This window comes from Cyprinodon variegatus, unplaced genomic scaffold (assembly GCF_000732505.1).
Source record: "Cyprinodon variegatus isolate N-32 unplaced genomic scaffold, C_variegatus-1.0 Scaffold6, whole genome shotgun sequence".
NCBI classification, from domain to species: Eukaryota; Metazoa; Chordata; class Actinopteri; order Cyprinodontiformes; family Cyprinodontidae; genus Cyprinodon; species Cyprinodon variegatus.
In genome coordinates, this window is record NW_015150459.1 from 632,185 (window position 1) to 639,098 (window position 6,914).

Below are 6,914 nucleotides of genomic sequence, written 5' to 3' on the forward strand. Positions count from 1 at the left end.
ATAAGTAAAGTTGCTTGAATGATATTACATCTGTAAGCAGAAATCTAGAGAATAAAACTGAAACCAAAGGTGATGTTCAGAATCAATTTTTTATTATTATTTTTCAAACATCAGACACCTTAAACTAAAGAAAGGATAGCAATACATTGTAAGATGAACAACCCACCATTACACCTCCATTTTTCATCACTGAAGGAGTGTACCACCTGAAATGCGTCGACAGCGATCAATGCGTTTTGAGACGGAGCCATGTCTCAGACTGGGAGCAGGACCTGGGGAAAAACAAAGAGATCAGTCCTGTAGGGGAATTACACTTGTCACAGAAATCAACACACATTCATAGGAATGTTTGTGCACAACGTTGTAAAAAAAAAAAGAAAAACATTTTTGTTAAATACTTGTGCTGCATATTCAACACAGTGTCTTAAACATTAACCCACTCATATTTATCTTTGTCATTTCGACTGTCTGTTTTGTATCTATTAAGTAATCTGATTATTGATTTCTACATAAAGGAGGACTTTTACACAACAGAAATTTCTTCGGTATCCTCCGAGCCTGTGCCCGCTTCACTACACAGCTGGATGAGCCACATCAGTGGTTCAACTCCACCTGCTGTTGTGATAGTTTCTTAGAAGAGTGTTAGCCATTTCAGGGAAGCAAATAATTCACAAAACCTGCAGTCTGTCAAGGCATGTCACAAATTTAGCCCAGCCATAGTGCCTTTGGCGCTGCCGGGCAGATTTAGAAAAAAAAAAATTAAGACATCCATTCCAGAGTCACTGTGTAGGACGATAGAAAGAGAAACAGGCAGCTGTAGATTGACATATTTGCCACATATTCACTTGAGCATGTTCATGGGAGCACAAGCGGTGTCACTAGCAGCACTTTCTCACCTCAGTGACAGTGAAAAAGGCTATGATCAGTGCAGTGGAAGGCGCAGCATGGTGGGTTTGGATTAGCTATGATAATATGATGACAGTAATTGAGCTTGTCATAATTGCTCAATCACTGAGCCTTTCCCCAGGGTCTGAGAGGCAACTGTTAGCTGCTGTACAAGCCTTCATTACAGGGCTGTGATATCCAGATAATTCACTTACAGCAGGACGACTGACACTTTGATCATTTTGTGTCACTGAATTACTGCACAAAATATGGGATCATTTTAACCGTAATGTAATTTATGATATCGATTTAGCCAGCATAAACATAAATTTGTAAGATGAAGATTGGACCATTGAGTCTGAATATTGAAGGACCATGCAAAAGTATTCATACACCTTTTTTTAGAATGCAATATTATAGCCAGAAGTATTAAAGTATTTTGTTGGAATTTTATAGGATAGACTGGTGGAAAAAATGCAATATATGTTTTTTTTTTTTTCAATTTTTATTATATAACAATTATTATAAAATAATATAATATAATATTGCATTATATTTATTATAAAATTATATATTTTTCCCAGTTAAAATCCTATACATGTGTTTTTAAGAAGCCCTTACCGTAAAACTGAATAAATGCAGTGGAGTCAATTGCCTTCAGAACAATTGGCAAGTGGATTTCACCTGTTTGTCATTTAATCTCAGCTTAAATGCAGCTGTTCATTGAATGCTTTAAGGTTTTTTACAGGGAACAATTCGAGTTTCCCTTTGAACAGCAAAAAAGCCCAAAGAATACGGTCACACCTGTAAAAGTATGATTCAGATTAAGGCATATTCATTTATTAAAAGACGTGATCAAAGTCAAAATTAGAAAAAAATTAAATCTGCAAAGATCAAAACTTAACGTTATTAGGGCCAAGATTATATGGCCTCCATCTAAAGTGACTCAGCTGTTCCTGTTTTTAAAAAAGCAAACAGGTATAAATGTTGTTTCAAAATCTTCTAAGCTGGCATTAGTCATACAAATAGTTATTTTGAGTGAACTGAATCACTTGACTTATTTCATTGAAATTATTTAATTGCAACGATTACATAAGTTTCCTAATTTGTTTGGTAACTGCAACTTCATTTTTGGAGAGAGGTTAAAGGAGAAGGTCACATTTACACCTTCTTTACATTTGATAAAGGCAGTAAGCATGTTTTAATGACATCTGATGTGCTAAACATAGAATATTAAGCCATTTAAGTTCCTTTACAGATAAAATAACTTTTTTAGGCTTTCTGACTTCTGGCAACCGGAAAAAGAATGTTAGAAGAAAAAAGAAGAAACATGACCGTATTACAACTTTCACTTACAAAAAAGATTTTATGTTCATTTTATATAAATTTATGTATCATCTATTTAATATCATGTCCATCCTGTCTCCGTTCTCATGTATTTTAATGATTCACATATTGCACCAATCAGGATGTGATTTTGTAGCACTGCACCACCGACTTAGTTACAGTACAAGTAAAAGCCTGATGGGATTGGGGGGAGTGGTTGCCAGGGCATAAAAACTTTAAATTCTAAGGTTCTGTGTTCGAGCCCCACTCCCACAGACTGTCACTCTGGGTCTTTGAGCAAGACCCTTAATCAGACACTGCTCCCCGGGCGCCGCACAATGGCAGCCCACTGCTCCACAAGGGGATGGGTTAAATGCAGAGGTGAATTTCTCCAATGTAAGATCAATAAAGTTCAATTATCATTATTATACTTTATTTATTATTTTATGCACTAGGCAAGTGAGTAAAATAGCAACTCAAATCCGCTCTCAGCAGCAGTACTCTTTGTGTCCAGTAGGTTTTCTGATCTCACCTCAGTCACGGCAGGAGCAAATTAAGGCCTGGTTTGAGCAGCAGGTAAGTTACCAAGTCATCACCATTACAGAAGAAATCACTAACTTATTTGTGTCGTACAAGAATGAGTGAATAACTGCCAATCACTGCCATTTATTATATTTCTACTTCCTAAATCCCTCCCTAGCAGCTTTTCTCTGTTTATCCACTAAGCTGGCTTGGCAAATCTTAAATTAGTCCAGGTTAATATTAGCTAAACTGTAAGAGTAACAGATTATTTAATAAAAAAGATTTGATTCATTTAATTAAGGAAATTTGTATATATTTTTTTGTATAAACAATTTATGACAATAATATATTCACTTAAAGAGGCATGTTATTCTTTTCAGGCTTTGATTTGAAAAATATGTTTTAAATTGTGCATTTTTTTTTTTTTTCCTAATTATGTACTACTTCGTGTGGGTTTATCTCATAAAATCAAAATAAAATACAATTAAGTTTTATTGTGACAAAGTTTTTAAAATTGTAAGGGTGCCAATATTTGCAAAACCCTTTAAAGCTTTACAAGCTGTTAGCATGTTCCATTTCACATTATATGTACATCCAAAGTCGACCATCAGAATTTATTTCCTTGATCCATTAATAACAATTAAGAGGTCATGAACCTGTTTTTCTTTCTGCCAACAGTTCTAACTCCTTATCAAACTCAATAATGTCTGGAAATAAAGAAGTGATGAGTTCATACAAGTATAGATTATTAGGACACACAGGGGGCAATGACAAGACCACCTCACAGGAGAACTAACTGCCATATTTTCTCAATAAGAGTCTGGACCTAAATCCTCTTTGCCACAAACCAGAGGACGAAGTCAGAAAAAAAAGAGAGAAAAATTGGGAAAAAACAGCTGAGGGTGTAAATAATTCATGCAGACAATATGACTTTTTTATGTAAATTTGGTGCATTAACCCTCTATTATAATGATGGACGACAGATACGGGTGATGTTTCCTTGGTAAGAGCTAATGGATGACCATCATAAATTCACTGCACATTTTATTGTGTTGCTGGGGAAAATTGTGCCTGCAGGCAACGTTGTTTACTTTTATGTCAGGGAGGAGGAGAAAAATCCCGCCGTCTTCAAAAGGAGAGATGGGGTAAAAGAGAATGGGGAATAAAAATAATGGGGCCCACACAGTGTGCCTTGTTCCGTACCTTCTGCTATGTTTGGAGCAAGCGATCCCCCAACTGCCTCTGTGTGGGTTCTTCCGCCTGCTCATCCCTTTTGCCTACCCATTCCCTCGTCTTCTTCCTCCCCTCCAGCACTGTCTTCCTTGGAAAACAGCAGGGTCTACTCACATTAAGCGGCACCACGCTCCTCCACGTTGCTCCGATTACAGATTGCTTGCTTTTCACCACCACTGTTACTTTTCAAATTTGGGGAGGTGTAAAGAAAGATCATTTTTCATAAATGTCTTCTCTGAGCAGTTACTTGCTGGGCAACGTGTGAGTCCTTCTGCTGCAGATGTTTTTCACTGTCACTCTTTGAGAACCAAATCTCCCCAAAGATATGATTTCCCATCTGTAAAAGAAGGAAAAATGAAAGAAAATATGTGATGTTCTGAATTGATTTTAAAACAAAAGCAGACAAAAATGTTGTGTGTTATCACTTAACTTTTTTACAGTTGATGAAAGAGAAAAGAACTGCACATGCTGGATCAGCTCCAGGTTAGCAAGCCTATCATTTCTCTTTTTGCCCCCTAGGTTGCCCTCAGGCCCTTCTCAAATCAACACTCTGCCCTCACTCTCTTCTCTTATTTTCAGTCTTTTTCCCTCCTCCCCTTTTTCCCCATCCTCCTACCTACTCCTCTCCTTCAAACATTCCCTCCATCTCTGATTTATCTTTTAATATTGGCTCCCTAATTAACATTACACCCTTATGTCTCATGTGTCTTGTTTTGGGAAAGCTTTAGCATACTAGCCCTCCTATCTCCCCTTAACACCCCTGTGCTTCTAGTTTTTCCCTTAAAAGTATTTGAAAGAGAAGATTTGCTCGGAGCAAATGATTTAGAACCAAAGGGAAAAGCCACAATACATAAAGCAGCACAGCCTTTAATGCAATTCACTTTAACTGTCTTTATTCCAAGTAAATTAACCAACAAAAATAAAAATGCTTTTTCTGTGTTTGCCAAGAACTTTGGGGGCAAATGCAGTATTTGTAGGTGCAAAATGTAAGCAAAGCTGAGCTTGTTTTTGTCTTCTTAAATTGAATACAATATGCCATGTGAATCTAGATCAGCAATGAGGTAAAATACAGGAAAGGAAAATTGAGAACATTACACTTCTTGCCTACATCGCCTTTTCTTGCCTGGCAATACAACTTCTTTAATCAGTTTGAAGCTACATTTATGCTTCATGTGCTTAGCTGTGAATGCTAAAGACATAATATAGGATCATGAACACATTAAATCACACATTAACACATGAAGTACTTTTACATTCTGCCAGTGCCAATGAAGAGGAGTAACAGATGGTAGCAACCAGCTGTTTTTGACAAAGCTGGCAGTAGGTACACATTAAAAAGCTAAAACACACACACCCACATTCACTTGTAGACCATCAGCTCCCTGGGCTCCCAGCTGGGTCTTCATGGGGTTGTTCTGTCACCTTCCCCAAAGACATTAAGTTGCATCGAGGCTCCACTGTAGGGGTCACACATCTGCATGACACTCCAAAGGGGCAATCTGGGGTTGACTTTAGAGCCCCTACAGCTGGACACAGGTGAAACGTACCCTCACCCCCCTTCTCACTCTGACACATCTCAGCACCGAGAAAAATAGGCCAACTAAGTGGTTGAGGTAGAAATCGTATATGCTGCCCTGCATAAGAACGTCTTGCTAAACACGTAAGGATAATTACCACCCAGCTGCCTGGTGCCATGTGCCATAATAGGTCCTTGCCTCAGCACTGGGTCCTCCGAGAGTTTCCCCAGAAGCCCACTGTTAATTTCCCAATTTGTCCACCACATTTCCTTCCTCATTTTACCATGTTTAACCTTTTCCATCGGCTAATGCACACCTTCCCAGTCTCTTTGTCAAATCTGGGCCAAAGTGATGCCTCCTAATGATTCACTTACCAGCACAGTCTTTCTGTAGACTCAAGTGAACAAACAGCAGCTCAAATGTCACAGGGGAATTCAATTAATAACCCCATGTATGAGAGGACTTCATAAATTAATGAATAATTCGCTTTGTTACAGCTGCAAACAAACATAGGTGTTTTGTTTGTGCTTAAAGTTTCCATCCTGTGCCCCTGGCAACACAGGCGGTTTGCACAGTGCAGGACACACTTTACAGAGCGCAGGCAGCCAAGTGTCTGGGGAGTCCATCTCCACTGACACTGCTGCAGGAAAACCCAGGCTTGGCATGGTTTCACCCTTTTTTTTTTATCTTGGGGCACTCTGAGGGTGTTTGCCTAGAAAAGAATAACAACTTCTTTTATTTATGTTGGGGATTGAACACCCTGTGTCCCCCTGGGAGAGGGGGTTGATGGGTATTAGTGGAAGAAGTATAGTCCCTTACTGGGCTTGCAAGTTTCCCTGAGGAAGGTCTGATCCTCAGTGCAACAGGCACACTTTTACCTATTTTTTTTTTTAGAATTAGTGCAAATATTTTATTTAGTGTTTATGTGTACAGAAGGCAAAAAGACAAAGGGTAATACATGATAAGCAATTTTCAGCAATATTTACATTGTGGTGTTCTTTGGTTCACATGGTTAAACTTGTAGTCAAGTATTTTACTCCGATGTATTTAATTGAATTTACTTATCATGCATTTTGAAATAAACCGATTTTTTTTTTTTTTTTTTATTGTCTACCAACCTGTCTGTCTGTATTTTTTAAGATTTGTATTCTGCTGTCTTTTTATTGTCGCCGCACTGACTAGATGTAACAAACTGTAAATCAGAGCTCTTTTCTGTTGCTAATTTCTATGTAGGTGGTCTGTTTTCCTTGGAGAAAATGCTCTCCCTTCTTTCCGCTTTGAAAGACTAACTAAAATGAATACTTCATTGATTTACTGCCGTTAAAGATTATAATAAGGATTTGATAGATAGATAGATAGATAGATAGATAGATAGATAGATAGATAGATAGATAGATAGATAGATAGATAGATAGATAGATAGATAGATAG